The sequence below is a fragment of the Lampetra fluviatilis genome, chromosome 19, assembly GCF_964198595.1.
Source record: "Lampetra fluviatilis chromosome 19, kcLamFluv1.1, whole genome shotgun sequence".
Classification (NCBI taxonomy): domain Eukaryota; kingdom Metazoa; phylum Chordata; class Hyperoartia; order Petromyzontiformes; family Petromyzontidae; genus Lampetra; species Lampetra fluviatilis.
The window spans coordinates 9,289,745-9,309,497 of NC_136293.1; the positions used below are offsets into that span (position 1 = coordinate 9,289,745).

The following is a 19,753-nucleotide window of genomic DNA, read 5'->3' on the forward strand; positions in this document are numbered from 1 at the left end:
TGTGGAGCTTCGGCCAGGGCGACGGCGCACCGCAGCGCGAGCTCCCTCGTAGGTTTCTCCGAATTATCTGACCGTGATCAGCTGTGGGCGTGGCGCATTCACGCTCGCGTTACCAAGTAGGGGCATGCGATGATGCGTTGATCCATTGATACGAAAAAAATTGTAAAAAAATGTAAGATCTCATTATCACGTGTTACGTGCATCGAATTGCGCACGTAAGGAACGGATATTGACGGAGCTGCCACGGCGGTGTCGTGGGTGAGCACGCTGGACTTGCAATCCAGAGGTCGTCGGTTCGATTCTGCACATCTCGGAGCGGCAGTTATAACAACAACAGTGCACATTTCTTGTATCCCACCATCCCACCATCCCACCACCACCACCACTTCTGCCTCTGTCCACCCAGTTTCAATACAAATGGATGCCCCTCAGCTGGTCGATCGGCAGATTCGCGTGTGGTGGAGTAAAGTGTAGGTATGCCCACTTCTTCCAAGATGTCTGGCCAGCGAGGAAGAGTAGGCCAAATACCACACTAGAGCTCCCTTTAGTGGAGGCTCTTCGACCAGCAGTGGCGTGCATGGGCAAGCAACTACAAGCAGGCCTTGTATTTTTTCGGTTTTGGGGAGAAAACTGGAACGCCGGGAGAAAACTCCTGGCAATCCACGGAAAAATGCTCAAACCTAGTTTATGCATCTATTTTCTGCTGTTCAATCGTGCCATTCCCTGCAGTGGATAGGGGTGATTCCTCTTGGGGGTGATTCGTGCTTTGGCTGTCGGTCCATCGTTAGTCTCGACTTCTGCCCCTTATCCCTTCCACCACCAACGTGTCCTGCCCACGCCCACTACTTTGTGTAATAGTCAATGGGATGTCTCATCATTCACGGTCTCCTGCTTCCATCTCTCGCCGTAATCCCGAATCCCTTGCACATCCGCGTGCATGCGACGAGCCAGTTGTCCCGGTCTTGGCGAATAATTGTATTGCGTGTCAAGTTGTGGAGCGGCTTCGTGGATCCGCGACAGTAACAGTGAGTGAGGGAGACGTGAAGGACGAGGGCAGATTTGAGCTGGCGGTTGGCAAAAGCTGTAGCCGAAGGAGTAGGGGCTCCCCCTCAAGGTGAAATTTCGGGGGCACTGCTGATCTTCTTCTTCTTGGTTCTTTCGGTAAAGTCACGTAGAATGGAAATAATAAAATAATAAAAATTAAACATAATAAAATAATTCTCACGACGTTTCGGCCACAACGCAAGCAGCTGCTGATCTTGTTTCGGACGGCTGTGTTTTGGTCCGCATTGCGAAGAGTAGTTTGGAGTTCCGTGTCCATGACCAAGGGAATGACCGCGTGCCGGATTTCTGGCGTTGCCGTAGTTTTCGTAAAACTCCTGCGCTCTCTGCGTCCTGCTCGTTTGTGCGTACGTATGTCGGGATTCTTTCGTGCCGTACGTAGCCAACGAGTGCTAATCGGAGGTGCGGGGGAAGGACAACAAACTAAACACAAAAAGCAGTTCTAAAGAAATTAGTTTTGTTTTGGCCTCACCGATGCCAAAACTAAAAAAAAATCTGTGGCATTGGTGACGGCTAAAATAAAATCTCGTTTGAGATGTTCGAGAGGTAAGGGTGCATTCCTGCAATTTCTTGCTCACGCCACTTCTAGCAAAAAAAATATTTGTCGTACGTTATTTCCCGCAAGCAGTCTTGTCCGGTGTCCCATATCGCAGCAATTTTTCTCAAATACACGTTTTTAATGCAAATCGCCTTGGCATCAGATTTGCCCTTTGGGAAAAATAAAACCAGTTAAGGGGGGCAGCCATGAAATGTATTACTCACGCCTCCGTTAGAGGGAGTTCTACAGAGTATTTGGCCTTCTCTTCCATGCCGGCCAGGTGTATTGAAAGAGGTGGAAGCAAGCACACTTTGCCCCCACCACACATGGCCCAGCGGTTGACTAACTGGCCTTACCCGTTTATTCTGCTGGGTAGACGGAGGCGGCAGTGGGGATTTTAAAGAAGTGTTTCTCCCCCCCCCCCCCCCCATTGTTTCAACTGCCGCACCGGGAGGTCGAATCGGACCGGCGAGTCGCACAGACTTTTCCACCAAGGCGGCGTCCCCTTGAAATGTTTAACCCGAAACGAAACAAATAAATAAACTGACGCGAGCGGATTTGCGCTGCGCAATCGTCGGCTGGTGTGGCAGACCACGACGCCCCGTTTTTAACAAACTCAACTTTAAGCGATCAACTTTAAGCGATCAACTTTGTTCGTGCTGCAGTAAAAACGAACGCGAAAACACTAAACAAACTCAGCTGGGCCCTAATGAAAATGGCATGTCTTTCACGACACCCTTCACAAGAACTTGCAGGCAATCCATTATCATAACTCATTGTTTATTGGAGCCTGCTTTTTTAGCAAATATCCCAGAAGGCAAAAAAACATTTAAAACCGAATGCCAAAATGCAGGCCGGTTGGTCATTTAAAATATATCCGCGCCGTGGAAATGTCTGAATTTTGTTCAAAATAGGTAAAAAAAAACGTTAAAAGTTTGCGAATGTCCAATAGTGCCCCTGTGCCGTCGTCGTTGGTAAAATAAACTTTGAGCCTTATAGAAAAATAAAAGGCTGACGGTGAGCTTAGGATTAAGTTTCTCTGCTCACTGTACTGCTGTGGATCGCGTCGGGAGGTGGGGGGGGGGTGCAGGCCTCCAATGTCCAAAACTTGTTTTTTCTCAGCCGATAGAAATGTTTCCAAATAAGGGGCGGTTGCACATCTCTACTTTTAAAAGCCTCCTTTTTTTTCCATTTACCGGAATTTTCCCCCATTTATTTTCTCTCCCCCCTTCTGTTAAACCGACGTTTTTTGGACAAGTGTTCCAAATTAGTCGTCCGATCACTCTCAAAACGTGGCAAAAACTTGCTCATCGTCTTGAGTCAATCAACCCGGCAAAAAAACTTTGCCCGTGCGGTGACAAGTCCGAATATAGTGCCGAGAATAGTTTGGAGTTGAACCGCACGAGCCCTACAAATTCTTAGCCCACGATTTAAAAAAATGCCTCGGAGTAAAATATCATACGTACACACCCTGACCAGACAGAACTCCACGGATACCTGTTAAATGCTCTGTCGACACTGTGTTTGTCTCTTGCGTGTGGATTCTTTTTTTAAATGCTTGCTGCTGGTCTGATTTTTTTGCTGCAGTACAAGTCTCCTGTGTGTTTTAGTGCTGCGCCGCTTTGTTGTTCGGCGTGACGTCCGACGTTTCGCTTCATGTGCCGGAGCCTCTTATAGGAACTCGGAAACTGAAAAAGCTCCCGGCTCGTCGAGCGGAATGTCGCACGTCATGACAAAAAATGCGGCGCATAACCACCAGAGCACATTGGAGATGCTGCATCTTCCCTTGTGTGAAAAAAAAAATCCGCATTATGTTTCTGACAAACTGCATTTTGTGGGGGGGGGGTGGTAAGGAGCTGGGTGGGGAGGGGAGAGGAGGAGTGGGAAGGCGCCAGTTTGAATCGGACAGCTGTGCTCGCTGTAACGACACTGCGCTGTGTACATAACCCATGTCATGAGGCGGGAGTAGAGTGCACCAGCGTTGTGATCGCCCGAATTGCCGTCTGACCCCCGCGCCTGCCAAAACAGTAGTTAATGTGCTTGCGCCTCGCATTAAATGTTTTCAACTCGTTTTGCAATCCGATATCCTCCCTGTGGCACTCAAGTGTGTTGTGACACTCCGTAACGGAGCTGCTGCAAGCCTCCCTCTCTCCCCATCGGCTTTTTTAAGCATGTTTATTTTCCTCGGAGGGTTCGCGGAGTGCGCGTCGTTCGGACACCGGCTGGCGCCCGCCTTCGGACAGACAGACGGACGGACGGCACGGCGCGGAACGGGAAGTGGTTTTGCGTCGCCAGGCTGGTGCGGCGTGGCGCTGCGCCGTGCGTTGTGGATGCTCAATGGGGTCGCCGGGTTGCTTGGGAGTTTCAACGATGCCGAAGCCGGTGCCTCTGGGCATCCTGGATTCGGAGTCCGGGTTTCGGCCGCCTGTGATTTTAAAATAGAATTCTCAAGTGCAGCAAGTTTAACGGTATTAGCCCGGTCACCAACGAGTGCATTGGTTCATCAATTAAAATCGATGCTGCTGATCATGATCCTCATTGTCATCGTGAGCCATGATCAACTGCTGGATGAAGGTTTTCGCAAGGCATCACCGCCCCTCGTGGTGTCGTGATCCAGCAAAGCACGTGGCTCCAGCACATGCATTTACACGGCTCCAGATCGCCGGTCGCATTCCGTTCCTTTGGCCGCCTCTCCGTCGTTCGTCTCGACCAGTTTCTTGCGACGCATCGCCCGCCCATGCCCACTTCCCTTGCAATACATTACAATGCACGTGTCACATTGTGCCACGTACGCATGTTGAACTTCTTTCGTACCGTACGTAGTCAACTGTGCTAATCAGAGTTGCGGATGTATGAGAATCATGTTTTAAGTTGATGCAGATTATGTGATAGTGTTTCGGGGGGGGGGGGGTGGGGGAAGCGTGTCGGGGGTGAGCGAGACCATACAGTTGAGGCAGAACAAGTGAGAAACCAGTAAGAACAAGTGAGAAACAATAGGCAGAACAATAGGCAGAACAAGTGAGAAACAATAGGCAGAACAATAGGCACAGAACAATTGAGAAACAATAGGCAGAACAATAGGCAGAACAATTGAGGAACAATAGGCAGAACAATTGAGAACCATTATGAGACGAAATAATAGAATCGATACTTGGATCGAATCTCCAACGTCGAATCGGGGCCACTCATCGAAGTGCTGGGGAGTGGGGTGAATCGTTGCAAGCATGCTCACTATCCCCGCTGACCTCAGCATGTCATCATATTTGTTTCACACGCGGCTGTCGGTCATCCTGCACTTGGGCCATTCCCAAGAGCTCCTCTCCCCCGCATCTTTATTCCACAACAGAGGGTTTTTTTAGGTTAGATCGCGTAAATATTGAATGTCGTTTAAACCCGCCACCACCCGGCAGAGAGCCAATTAGTGAGGTTTGTCACGTTTATCCCTCCATTTAAGACCGAAACGTGAGGAGGATTTCTCCACAACTCTGGCTGTCGCCTGATGATGCACGTTGTAATTACCGGTGAAACGTCGTACTCGAATTGTAAATGTTTTCTCTCCAACACACCGGTGTGCTGAACTAGTAACGAATTGGCACGTTTTGTTTACTGACAAACCTTTCTAATTCGCTGTGTCGGGTGGTGGCGGGTTTAACGACACATTTATATTTACGCGATCTAGTCCACAAAAAACTTCCATTGTGGATAATATTGTTTGCGAAAGCCTAGGTGTTAAACCTTTATTCCAACGCAAGTTCTGGTGGTGGAGCCCCCCTTAACCCTTTCCCGTTCCAAGACAACTGCAAGTTGCCGGGCGGGGGTCCCCGTTCACCTCTGAATCTCGCAACGCTCAAGAGGGCTCGGCGTTAATTTCATTTAGAGAGGCGTAGTAGCGCCGCTGTTTTAAATTACATTATGCTCGACGCAGAAAACCATGGCGACACGACCGCGCTCTACGATAGCCGGCGCCAAACTGTGCCACACGCCCTCCCGCATGGCCTTGTGGGAGCCTCGGTACCGGTAAAGTTATTTTATTTTAGTTTTTCCTCCGGTTCGGTAACCGAAGAAAAACTCATGACGTGCATGCACGTCATCGAAATGGGAAAGGGTTAATTGCTTGCATGCGCCACTACTAGCAGAAGGGCTTCGACTAGAGTGAGCTCTAGAGAACCCCTTGAGAGGCTACGTAGGCCTACTCTTCCATGCTGACCAGACGTCTTGGAAGAAGTTGGGAAGTCCCCTCATACTTCATCACACCACCGATCGATGATATTTGGAGGACATAATGAAGGATTTTCCCACCAACGTTGATATTTTTTACAAAACATCAATGTGACAAGTTTTGTGTTTTTACACACGTGACACACGTGTTGTTTATGTACATTGTTGCGTGCCCACTGGACAATGGTCCCGTTGTAGTAAACGTAATCGATGAAAAACTAAACGCGGCTTCGACATAAATACGCAAGAGGGCTTTTATGTGACTTGAATTCCTTATCGGGGTATTTTTATGTTCACACTCGGTGGTGTTGCGCTCGGAGATGAGGTAACCGGGTGAAAGTTCGTGGGATTTTTTGTTTGTTAATTCACTTTCTGAGCCGCAGGTGCTCCCCGGCCCGGTTTGCGCCCCCCGTCGAGCTGACGCGGCGTCGTCCTCGGCTTCCCCGTCTCTGCCGCCAACGCCAACAACAACGTGTGCCCAACCCGGCGTCGGTATATTTTTGAGACGCATCTTCCTCCCCCTCCTCCCCCTGCTTCTCAGACTGCCGTCAATCAAAGGGAGTGTTCCCGTCGCCGTGATTGATGACATTACCACGGAGGCTTGAAATGCCCCCCTCCCTCCGCGCTATGGTGCGTAGGCAGTCACCTCGCGAGCGCTCGTACTGACATCTCGTGCCCCTACTGACATCTCGCGCCTCTACTGACATCTCGCGCTCCTTATGAAGCCGATTTCTGAAAGGATGCGTCGCCAGGAGCAATGGCAAGCGGAGGACAGAACTAGTCCGGGGAGGGAACGAGTGTAACTGACGGACCGAATGAATGAGTTAGCGGACGAACGGTTGATTGATCGAACGGCTCCGGACTTTTTGTCAATTACTCCGAGATGCAACGTCAAATGCGAAATTTTTGTGCTTAAAAATGTTTGCGTCTGAATTTGGGCTCCGGCTTAAATATTCTGCCTTAGGAGCTCTCCGTGACCTTTCCTCCGCGTCGTCGCCAGGTGTTTGGGAATGTGGGTAGGTGAGCAGATGAAGCAGGTTGGTGGCTCGATAATTTGAAGTGATGTTTGCTGCCGCATATTTGACACGCGGAGAGGCGGGCAGGCAAACGAGTCGGAGGATTTTGCGACGAGCGTGTTCGCCCATTCATCCTCTGCCCAAATGCCGCACCAACTCGGTTTTTACCACCATTGTAAAGAAAGACGCGTACAAAAAAAAATCATTGAAGATTTTAAGTAAACTCCACCAGTACCGAAGAGAGAAAAAAAAATCTCAGAAAAAGAAACCGCGTGAGAGCGAAAACCCTGGGCTGTTTTGACGTCACGGTGCGATCGCCACGGCAACCGGGGCAGAAGGAATGCATGTTTGCCGAGACGCCTCGCGTGGCACTAATAATAAAAACAAAACACGATAAGACAAAATGGGGGGGGGGTGAGGGGGAATGAAACGCTCTCCGCTCCTCCTCTCTCTCTTCCTCCCTCGCGTCCACGATCCCGTGCCCGGTTTTTACGTTGGAACTTTTCTTGCCGCACTCGGTGAAGAAGAGGGGTGGGGTGGGTGGGGGTTTGTGTTGGGAGGTGTTGATTGCGGGGATATCGATTTTGGGGGGGGTGAGAGGGGGTGAGAGGGGATCGATTCTGGCATGGGAACACACGCAGGAGAGGATTCGAGTGGGTGGGGGTTTGTGTTGGGAGGTGTTGATTGCGGGGATATCGATTTTGGGGGGGGTGAGAGGGGGTGAGAGGGGATCGATTCTGGCATGGGAACACACGCAGGAGAGGATTCGAGTGACTGAACGTTTTTTTTGGGCGGGGGTGTGGGGGGGGGTAATGTCACGTCGATGTGTTTGTTTTTGTGGGTTGTCGATGTACAGTGCGAAAGAAGCTTAACTCGCATACAGGTGGTAGTAAAGTGCTCGGAGGAAATCGTCAATAGCAGCGAAGAAATATTCCTGCACGTTTTTATACGTTCGTGTGTAATTTTCAAGTCCGATTACCATTTCATCCCCCCCCCCCCACCGTGCAAATACCTCGAGCGACGATTCCCAGAATTCACGTTTTCGGGAACGTGAATGAATTGGTGACGCTGATTCTACAGGAGTCGGCGAACGTTTGCGTAGGTGTGTCATATTTTTCAGATTGCTAACCACTTCATGAAACAAAGCAGCAAAAAAAAACGACAAACGTGAACCCGAAAATTGTTTCTCGGAATTTTTATTCTCGCTGAGAGTTTGGGGGGGGCGATCTTTACAGCTTGTTTGCCGCTCGTTGCGGAGGTTTGCGGTTCAGGGGACCGTCGGCTGCCCTGGTTAATTCATTCAGCGAACGCTTTTGCACGTGGCTGTCCGTACAGTTAAGGGTGGCAGATATGCAAGAAAAATAAAGAAATACGTTTGTCGATGTTGTATGCGAGTGGACGTCAGCCCACGTAGCCGCAGAACCGTGCGACAGCCTCCTCCTCCAGCACATGCAGGGCAACAAGTACGCTCGGCACACCCTGATGGACTTCACAGCCAGAGACGATGTACGCACCACAGTCTCCTCGCTCCCCGCATTCACACAGCGGGTCTCTTCCCGTTAATGCCGCAGTGGGTTGTCTGGACGGTAAAAGTAAGCGCCGTCTGCTTTGCGGTGAACCTTAAATATCCCCGTGACGTAATTCGGAAAAAAGAGTAGGCCTTTGTGTGCCGGCGACGTAGTCCAAATTTTTATTCGATTAACCGCAAATTGCTCCATTGGAAAGCCACGTAGCAACGTCGCCCCTGTACCGGCTGAGTCGTACCCACTCACCTTTTGCCACACGGGGACAGCTGCCTCTGGGTGTCCCCTGCCACAGGGCACCTCTAGATGTACTGCACTGAAGGCAGAGTATATATATCAGGCGATGATACAGATTTTTTTTTGTACGTACTGCTTTTAAGATCGTAAATAGCTCTTGCTCTGGGTCTACTTATCTCCTCTCATCTCAGTACACTCCCCTCTTTGTACACATCCCTCGAGCAGCCTGAGCCTCTTTGGTGAAACCCAACATTAACCTGTAAATTGTGGGAAGTCACTCCCTCTCCTCTGCTGCTCCTGGTGTGTTTACATTATCTGCTCACAAGTTATCCATACTGCTGATGCCCTCCCCATCCTAGGGCGCTACGGTGGTAAGATATTAACGAAGTTCGTCGGTTCGTTCCTGACCCTGACGCATGTATATTTGGAGTTTGCATGTTCTCCCCGTGATCGCGTGGATTTTTCCCCGAGTTTTCCCTCCACATTTAGAATCAACACGCGTTTCGAGTGTTTGGCTGCTTTCAATTTCCACTGCAGAACCCGAGCACTAGCAAATGTAGACGACGCAGTGACACTGTTTGAATTGTACTGACTGACGTCGCACGCAATGATCTTGTCGTTAGCCCTGCATCTGGCCCTGCTTGGCCTCGAACCAGATTCAGATGTCTTGTCAGGCCAGTGTAGCGCGCTATGGTTCTGGCTCGGCATGGGAGAGATCCAGTGGGAAAACTGCCCGGACCCACGAGGTCCTCCCCCCCCCAACGCTATCACGGCTCAGGTGCGCCAGTGGACTTAAGAGGCCTTCTGTCTCTCTCTCTCCTCTGCTTTTGACTGGTTACCTCACCGCACCGTTTTCTCGTCGGTTGCATCACTCGGAGATGTTTGTTGCCTTGGCCGTGACGCAGCACATCTGCGTGGGATCACTGTGGGTTTTTTTGGCTTGGGCACACTTTTCCACGCTGCTGCTCCAACCTGCCCACCCCATTGTTTTTGTTTTGATTTATTCAATACTTAGTTTGAATTAAACACCTGTGTTTATATCCCCGTCAAGCACAACGTCTTGAGACACTTACGGTATTTCAACCCATCGTCAGCCTTGTTCCGTCCACTGCTGGATGAAGGCCTCCCCAAGGCCATCGCCATCCATCACGGTTTGCACGATGCAATGACGCATCTTGCTCCCGCACGCGAGCTGATCCCGTCGCACTGTCGTAGAGGTGGATGCCCTCTCGTGCAAGTTTTCTCTCCTTTAGCTGCCACTCCTTCATTAGTCTCGACCATCGGCCATAATCCCTCTCATTTGGCGCCATTACGTTAAGCCCACTTAATTGTCTTACGAGTCAATATGATGTCTCCAGTTTCGGGTTGTTCTCTCGATCCGCGCGTGTCTCTTTTCTGCCTCTCTGTGTATCCAAGCGTGCGTACCTTGAGCCAGCGGCAGCCGTTAAGTAATGCTGCGGCGTTGGGCGCCTGCCGACTGTGCACCTTGGCGCCTGAAGAACAAAAACAATTAACGCTCCCCAAGAAAACAACGGCTCGCTGCGTGGCACGAGGTTGCCTTCTTGGCCCTGTCCCAGTGAAATATCGCGCTGCCCTTGCCCCCGCCCCCCCGAGCGCACGCGCGCCTAGAGATTCGTATTATGCTCCGTGCAGCCAAATGTTAATTTTCGGCCGATTTTTTGTATTCACTAAAAATGTGCCAATGTTTGCTTTGTCAGTTACGAGGCATGTGTCAGCCATCTCCCTCAAGTTGGTAATAAGAATAGTAATGCAATAATAATAATAATGCAAGTTAGTTACCCACGAAAGCCTGAGGCAGGATCAAGACTTTTTTTTCCAGTCAGGACCCGCTACTCTGCCGATGTCCGGCCAATTCCGTTGATGAGTAATACGACTGCATCAGCTATCCCGGTTGTGCTTTGCGGTAAAATCCACGTTTTGTTCGGCATGACGTCTGAACATTTTCTCTCCACGTGGAGCTGCTTCTGCAGGAGCCCGAAATTGTCTTTCCGAAACACTCTTCCTGCATTGGACATCACGTACGAGTGTATGTTTGCTTAACTTATTTTGCACCGTACGTAGCCAACCGTGCTAATCGGAGGTGCGGGGGCGGGGAGGGAAGGACAACAAAATGACCTGCTGACCCGATGAGCTGATCAAACAACACGCGGTACAACCCGAAACGCATTTCAGGACGCGCGACATTAATATTAGTGTTTTTGCATTGCACGCGATGCGAGTGGGGGTGGGAGGTTGCGAGGAATTCCTCTGCTCCAACAGCGGGCCCTGAATTTTCTTTGTGGCGAGAGCGCATTGTGCAACAACAAAAAAACCCGCTGCTTTTGGCCAGCAGTTAAAGGAATTAATGAATTCCATCGCTGAAGAGGTTAAGGCGGCACTGCCGTGTCACGTCGCGTTTGCGTTTTCATTATTGCCGCGCGGGCCCCCCAACTCCGCTCGGCCTTATTCCGCACGCGCGTGTGTAGTGGTTAGCTTACAGGGAGTAGGGGGGGGGGTACCTCTTTTAAAAAAAAAATCGCTTCTCTCAAGAAGGCATTGATAATAAGCAACGCGTATTATTCGGGTCGTCATGAGCGTTCGTGTTTTTCTTTTTCTCTGCCGGCGACATTAACATAACTTTCGTTTAATGAGGTTCGTGATGCCTCGGTGTAGATTTCCGGTTGAAAACACAGCCGCGGCTTTGTAGGGATCTCCTTCCGTTTCATTAGTTTAAAACACAAGTCGGCAATGCCCGTGAATATTTTGTTCTTGGGAACCTTAAGCATCTGACATTGTAAGACTTCACACGCATGCATTTTGTTGGGGTGGGGGGTGGTTACAACATTTTTTGGGGAGGTTACAAAAAATTTTGGGGAGGTTACAAATTTTTTTGGGGAGCTTACAAAATTTTTTGGGGAGGTTAAACTTAATTTTTTGGGGGGGGTGAAAGTTTTTTTGGTGGGGAGTGGGTGAATTTTTTTTTGGGGCGGTGGGGGGCAATGGTTGCAGAGAAGCGAGTTTCTTTTCTCCGCTAATTACCGCTGAATAACCCCCACCGACTGAGCTCAAGGAACCCTCCAAGCCCGTCTTCGGGTGTCCAATTTGCTGCCCGTCAGGTCGAGGCTTGCCGCAGGGGCCGGTCGCACGTCCAAGTAGGCCGCAGTTTCCAAGGGCTCCCCTTCTAATTGGACCATCCACGGACAAGATTATATATTTTTTATATTCATTCCTTGGATTCTGGCCAAACTGAAACGTGGAAGGTCGTTTGAGTTTACCGTTCATTATTCTTTGGCTTTTGTCACTTTCAAACACGCACGTGAGGGAGATTTGAGATTAACCTGCACCTCTAACTTCTGGAAATCTTGAAAGTGAATCAAATTTAACTTGGCTTATTTTGCAAGATATTGCCCTGCTGCATGTATACAACGGGAGCTGCCAGCGGTGTCACAGTTAACACACACTGGACTTGCAATACAGAGGTCACTGGTTAGATTCCATCTCTTGGCACGGTATTTTTGTAAATCCCCCCCCCACCCTGGTCTCTACCAGCCCAGAAATATAAATGGGTACAGTTTGCATGTGGTGGGATAAAGTGTGGGTACACCCACCACGTCCCAATCATTATGGCCAGTGTCCCATCTAGAGAGGGCGTGGCTCTCTAGAGCTCCCTCTAGTGTAGGCCCTTCCACCAAGGAGTGGCGTGGCACCGCGGAGGTGAGATTTTTAACTCCCTTGCCTGGTATGCAGGAGGTTGTGAGTTCGATCCCGACCATAACGCCTGTATTTTTGGAGTTTGCATGTCTCTCCCCGTGCTCACGTGGATTTTTCTCCGGGTCCTCCGTTTTTTTCCCCGTCCACATTTCGAATCAACCATAATACAGTTTTTTTGGGTGAGATCAGGTAAATATCTAAATGTGTCGTTAAACCTACCACCACCCGACACAGCCAATTAGTAAGGTTTGTCACGTAAACAGAACGTGCCAATTCGTTACTAGTACAGCACACCGGTGTGTTAGAGAGCAAAGCCACATTTGCCATCTGAGTACGACGTTTCGCCAGTATTTACAACTAACTTCATCAGGCAACAGCCACTTCATAAGCCACTTCATTGACTTGTCATTTGTGGCCAAGTCGCTTCTGAAAAAAAGCTACATAGCTCAGTGGACCTTACCTGGTAAAAAGCTAATGTTTACAGTTTTATTGCAGGGCTGTGATGCCTTAACACTGGAAGCACATTCATTCTTGGGGACATGTACGCAGCCGCTTTTGGATGTCTGCTTGCACATCCTCATCACTGTTTGCTGACTCACACCCAATGATACGACTTTTCCACAAGTAAAACACACTTGCACGTGAGAGACATGCTTTACCGCAACTGCACAGTTAACCTACACAACTATAGTCGACTAAGTCAAGGAAAGAAGACTCCAGTGGTGTTTGAACGCGTTCAGAGAATAGTCCAGGAAAGTTCAAGTTTATTTATTATATACGAAGTGCCAGCTCGAGTTTCAAGAATGGCCTGGGTCATTTGTCCGCCTGTTGGGGGCGATGAGTGCTATGTATAATTCCAATGGAGTAAACTTGCGCGTAATCTTCACATTTGGCAAATTTGGACAATGACCACCGGCACGCTCTCGAGAATGACATCAGGGGGGGATTTTTAACATCCGCCGTGAAGCGGACGTATAACGTTGCATTATAACGGGCATTACACTCGCAGTAAGAATAAGGGCAGCTGCCGGTTTCAAACGGTGTGAACCTCTGCAAAAAGCGGCAAAATGCATGACCGCTTGGCTGTGTCACCGTCAGAAGCCTGTACCTGGCGATGCGGACAATAGTGGAAGAAAATGGGAGTAGGGAAAGAGAGAAAAGTGCCGTTGTAAAACATCGAGGAAAGGGTTGAGATGACACTGGCTAAAGGCTACCATGGCAGAAATTTGTTTGGCCCCATAATCGCCAACAAGCTGACGGGGAAGGGACAGATGATTACGGTTAACCTCAGCCGGTTTGACATTTATCTTTACGAGAAATGGCTTCGCACAACGCTGTCCCACGCATCACGTGACACGCGTGTGCCGCCATCTTTGTTATACCCAGACAGCTTTGCGCAGTTGTGATGTATCACATCACGCAAGATTTTCCAATTGGTCCGTGAATATTTTTCGGTAATCTGGAACAAAAAGTGCAGGTTAACCTTGAATCACGCTCATTTGTTTTTCTTCATACTCGCAATGTCGACTATTTTACTTATATATTTTAAATCTACTGGTCAATGTTATTGATGAATGTGAATAACAAATGCTGCATGTATGTTGAACTTCATTTGCGCACCGTACGTAGCCAACCGTGCTAATCGGATGTGCGGGGGAAGGACAACAAACTAAACACAAAAATAACAATGCTATTGGAATTGATTGTGTCGAGTAGTTTGTGCTTGCGTACCACTGCTGACGCAATGTCCCGGGAAGAAGAGTGTGTTTAATTCCCTTGGTATGATTCGTGACTGCAGGAATTCGGTAAAGTCACGTAGATAGGTTCAAATTAATAAAAATAAGAAATATAAAAAACTACGACATTTCAATCACAGCACAAGCGATCGTCATCAGGAGGAAAGAAGGGGAAAGCTTCTGAATGCAGACTGTTTTATAGGTTTAAAATGGGCGTAGTCCTAGAGTCTAAACGAAGTGGGCGGGGCTAGTGATGTTAATGTGAGAAATTTGCATGTTAAAGTAAGATGGCGAGTGGCCTCCGCGACGAGTGCGCGGGTGGCTATGTTAATGTGAGAGATTAGCATGTTAATGTGAGAGATTAGCATGTTAATGTGAGAGATTAGCATGTTAATGTGAGAGATTAGCATGTTAATGTGAGAGATTAGCATGTTAATGTGAGAGATTAGCGTGTTAATGTGAGAGATTAGCGTGTTAATGTGAAAGATTAGCGTGTTAATGTGAAAGATTAACGTGTTAATGTGAAAGATTAGCGTGTTCATGTGAGAGATTAGCGTGTTAATGTGAAAGATTAGCGTGTTCATGTGAGAGATTAGCGTGTTAATGTGAGAGATTAGCGTGTTAATGTGAAAGATTAGCGTGTTCATGTGAGAGATTAGCGTGTTAATGTGAAAGATTAGCGTGTTAATGTGAGAGATTAGCGTGTTGATGTGAGAGATTAGCGTGTTAATGTGAGAGATTGGCATGTTAAGGTGAGAGATTGGCATGTTAATGTGAGAGATTAGCGTGTTAATGTGAGATTAGCAGAGGTGTGGACTCGAGTCATGTGACTTGGACTCGAGTCAGACTCGAGTCATGAATTTGATGACTTGCGACTCGACTTGGACTTGCATAACAATGACTTTGTCCCACCTCTGGAGATTAGCATGTTAATGTGAGAGATTAGCATGTTAATGTGAGAGATTAGCATGTTAATGTGAGAGATTAGCGTGTTAATGTGAGAAATTAGCGTGTTAATGTGAGAGATTAGCGTGTTAATGTGAGAGATTAGCGTGTTAATGTGAAAGATTAACGTGTTAATGTGAAAGATTAGCGTGTTCATGTGAGAGATTAGCAGAGGTGGGACAAAGTCATTGTTATGCAAGTCCAAGTCGAGTCGCAAGTCATCAAATTCATGACTCGAGTCTGACTCGAGTCCAAGTCACATGACTCGAGTCCACATCTCATAGGTGGGACAAAGTCATTGTTATGCAAGTCCAAGTCGAGTCGCAAGTCATCAAATTCATGACTCGAGTCTGACTCGAGTCCAAGTCACATGACTCGAGTCCACACCTCTGGAGATTAGCGTGTTAATGTGAGAGATTAGCGTGTTAATGTGAGAGATTAGCGTGTTAATGTGAAAGATTAGCGTGTTAATGTGAGAGATTAGCGTGTTGATGTGAGAGATTAGCGTGTTGATGTGAGAGATTAGCGTGTTGATGTGAGAGATTAGCGTGTTGATGTGAGAGATTAGCGTGTTGATGTGAGAGATTATCGTGTTAATGTGAGAGATTAGCATGTTGATGTGAGAGATTAGCGTGTTGATGTGAGAGATTAGCGTGTTGATGTGAGAGATTAGCGTGTTGATGTGAGAGATTAGCGTGTTGATGTGAGAGATTAGCGTGTTGATGTGAGAGATTAGCGTGTTAATGTGAGAGATTAGCGTGTTAATGTGAGAGATTGGCATGTTAAGGTGAGAGATTGGCATGTTAATGTGAGAGATTAGCGTGTTAATGTGAGATTAGCATGTTAATGTGAGAGATTAGCATGTTAATGTGAGAGATTAGCGTGTTAATGTGTGAGATTAACGTTTTAATGTGAGAGATTAGCGTGTTAATGTGAAATCGGAGAGCTGAAGCCACGAGGGAAAAAAATATAAAATTTGACATCGGAAGGTGGCAGGATGGGAACATCACAGCCAGTTAAGACTTAAACTGGTTGATGCCATCTTTCCAATGATTGCTGAGTTTGTACCCATCCTCTCGGTTGAAATTGTGTCCGTGTCTGTATATATGGATGGCTTCATGAACGAATCTTTGTTGACAGACAGTGGGCTTACAAAGTACCTTCGTCTTAGAGAAATCTATTTCGTGTCAGCCAACCGCATTAAAACAATGATCAGCCAAGGCCGACGTGTTGGTCCTACCGTGTTTAAAATCTGCCTTATGCTTACGAACACGGTCCGAGACACGTCGCTTAGTTTTCCCCAATGTGACGGACTAAAGATCGTGGGCAACTGTTGGCGCCGGCTCACCGCCTGGCTCTCTCCCTGTTTGCTTGTGGTTCCCCGGCGATTGTGAGATGCAATTTGCATCAACAACGACGCCATATAAACTCAGCATTGCACCACGTGCATCATGTTGCATGACGTCACGTGGTGCTGTGAGGTTGAGAGCCTTGAGAAGGGAGTGGGTGGGAGTTTGATCCTTGGACCTGCCCTTGGGAAGGCGGATAACCTAAGCGTAAGAAAGGCATTGTGTGTTTTCGTTCATCCACATTTTCACTTGAGCAACGGTCCGGCTGATGAATTAAAGATCACGCTCAGTTTGTTTTAATTTTCAATTATAACAATGAGCTACAGTGTAGGTTAATGGGCATTAACAAAATAAATGGAACAACAAGTTAAATGTGTGGAAAGGAGCGCAAGCACCGAATTACATTGAGAGAACATCAAGAGGAACATGTGGATTAGTGAGCGCACGAAGGTTACTGACGTAAGTTGAAACTTTTAAGAGCAGAGGATCAACTCTTGGGCAGGACACGTTGAGAGAGAGAAAAGGGGGTTATGGCCCAACAACGGTTACGAATAGTGGCAGCCCAAGGGATGGGATGCGCCCGAGAAGGACGTCTTCCGAAGAGATGGAGCGGTTGAAGGAGCTCAAAGTGCAGGTTCTAGGGGTGGGTTACCGCCTCGCAGGATCGCGAGATATGGGGGAAAGACTCGTGGAGGGAATTCTTCATTCAGCAGCGGATGAGATCGTGGCCGATGATGATACTTAATATAGGGCATGTGCACGATTCGTTAATTTGTTTTTTGTCGGCATAAACATGAAGCTTTGTAGAATAGAGGCGCTTGTAAAGGCAGTAAATAAATAAAGGGGAGAAGAATGAAATCTGCCCGCACTGCCGCTCGCGAGAGCGACACGCTCCGAACAACGCGTGCTCTGCCAAGTCCGTCTTTGGGCAGAACACGACATTTGGTTTCAATTACCAGCCTAATTTTAGGAGGCGTTTTTTTTCCCTTATACTTTTTACGAAAAGTGAGCGTTTTAATTCGAGGAGGGTGACGTAACATTTTTAAAATGCCCGGTTTTGGAACAGAATGGCCTGTGAGCAATATCCTCTAATTTTATTTTACCATTTCCCTGCCACATTACAAAAAATTACCGTCTCCCCTTTTGCTGTAAATGTACAAAAGTTAAGGTAGAGCCTCGCGCTTGCTTCCACGTGCCACCACTGGTACAAGGGAGTTAGCGCCAGAGGGAGCTTCATAGAGCCCCTCCAGAAGTCTACCCTTCTACGCCGGCCGAGGCATCGTCCAACAGATGGTCGTATCCACGTTGCATCCCACCGCTCGCGACCTTCCAATCGACGAACTGTCCTCTCCCCATTTACATCGCGTGGTGGACAGAGGCGGCTCCATTCAAGAAACTCGAATCAACTGCCGCGCGGGGGAAATCGAATCGAACCTGCGACTCCCCTCCTCCCGCGCCCCCGGATCCTGGCGCAAAATTATTGCGGGTCGCATTATAAATTAATTCGTCTCAGCCACCTGCGGTAATCGGTGGCAGAAAAATCACCGCCGTGTAACCGCACCGAGAGATCGCGTGGTGGAGGACGAGGGCTGGGGAACGCTGGGTGCGGTTCCCGAGCGGGCGCGGGCACGGGCACGGCCGCTCGCGGCGCGCTGCAGACTAAACACGGCACGGGTTCAGCCAAAACAACAACAGCAAAAAGAGACGGCGAAGGCGGCCGCTGGCCCGGCGCTCAGGAATGCGAGCCGTGATTTTCGCCGGCGAGAGCGCCGGCTTCGCTGGCAAGCGTTGGGTGGGGGGGGGGTCCCACGCCGAGTCGCGGTTTTACGCTTGAGATGTCGCTCCCCGTTGTAAACGTGTCGCCCCCGGCGCCCGCGGGCTGCCGCTCGACGCTCGGACAGCGAGTGGAACGGCGAGTGGAACGGCGAGTGCGCCGACGCTTCTTTTGCGCGCGGAGCAATGCGCTCGCCTGGTGTTCGTTCGCAATCTCATTGGAAGAAATTTCCGTTCGGGAACTTTTCGGCGAGCAGTGCGCCCGGCAGTTCATCGATCGGCAGAACCCGTGCGGTGGGATGAAGTGCAGGCGTTCCCACCTCTTCCGAAATGTATGACCAGGGTGGAAGAGTAGGCCAAATACGCTCTACCAGGCGTTCTCTAGAGCTGCCTCTAATGAAGGCCCCTTCCATCGGCAGTGGCGCGAGCGAGCAATTGCATGGAATGTGAGTACACGGCATTATGTTACAGGATACGGAGCAGGTTTGCTCTGCACCTTAATGTACAGTCCGCCTCAAGGCATCTGCTTTCCACCTGGTGAAAAATGAACTGAGGTTTGCAAGGCCGAAATGCCACTTCTTGACTCGGCATCATCGCTCGTTTATTTATATCTCACAAAAGGAAACAATTGACACGTCGGTTAGTCGCGATGGAACGATTCCGCCCCCCCCCCCCCCCTGACGATGCCTTCCTCATCAGCCACGGTCAATCCACATCCCTCGCGATCCAACATTGCGCCTGCGCACAAACTGATTTCCTCACTCCATCTCCACATGAGGGCGACCCCTCGGACGTGTTCCATTTCTGGATAAAAAAATGTTTTGACCGTCAAACGCTCGTAGCGACGTGCCCTGCCCCCGGCTCACTCTGTGACGTTCTCACAAGCACAATTTGTTGCTTAGTTGCAACAATTTATCATGGATAAATCGGTGCATCGTTGCATCGCTCGAGATAATTTTAAGTTAATTTATTTTGCGTGGTTTGTGCATACCTGTCTGATGCAACACAAAATGTCCCCCAATTACATTCCATTTGTATTATCTGCGTCATATCATGAGATGAATACATGTCAGGTCTCTCGCAGCTAGCCATGCATCAAGAAAATGTCCCCAGAATATGAGGTCACGGAATTTCGAGGTCAAGGAACTACTTATGAAGTAATTTCAAGAGATCCCCTATCTACAATCGGGTCACATTATTTTCTATGACCTGCACTGATTGTTCGTTGCATATCAATCAAACTGAAGACCTTTTTTTTTGTTCCCGTTCAGGCTTGAGACCATTAACCCCTCTTCTTGGTTCTTTCGGTAAAGTCACGTAGAATGGAAATAATAAAATAATTCTCACGACGTTTCGGCCACAACGCAAGCAGCCGTCCTCAGGTGGAGAACAGGTCTGTCGACAGACAGCAAGCAGCCGTCCTCCACCTGAGGACGGCTGCTTGCGTTGTGGCCGAAACGTTGTGAGAATTATTTTATTATGTTTTATTTTTATTATTTCCCTTCTACGTGACTTTACCGAAAGAACCAAGAAGACGAATCCCTGCAGTCACGAAAGCTTTAAATCGACCATTAACCCCCTCTCCACCACCACCACTGGTTTAATCGCCGGTTTAATCGCGGGCGACCTGAAACCCCGGATTCGA

At 48.7% G+C, this 19,753-nt stretch overlaps 1 protein-coding gene across 1 annotated transcript in view; it reads left to right on the forward strand.

The window, feature by feature from the left end:
- LOC144937629 (rho guanine nucleotide exchange factor 17-like) overlaps window positions 1-19,753 on the forward strand; it is a 121,847-nt gene that overhangs the window by 25,002 nt on the left and 77,092 nt on the right.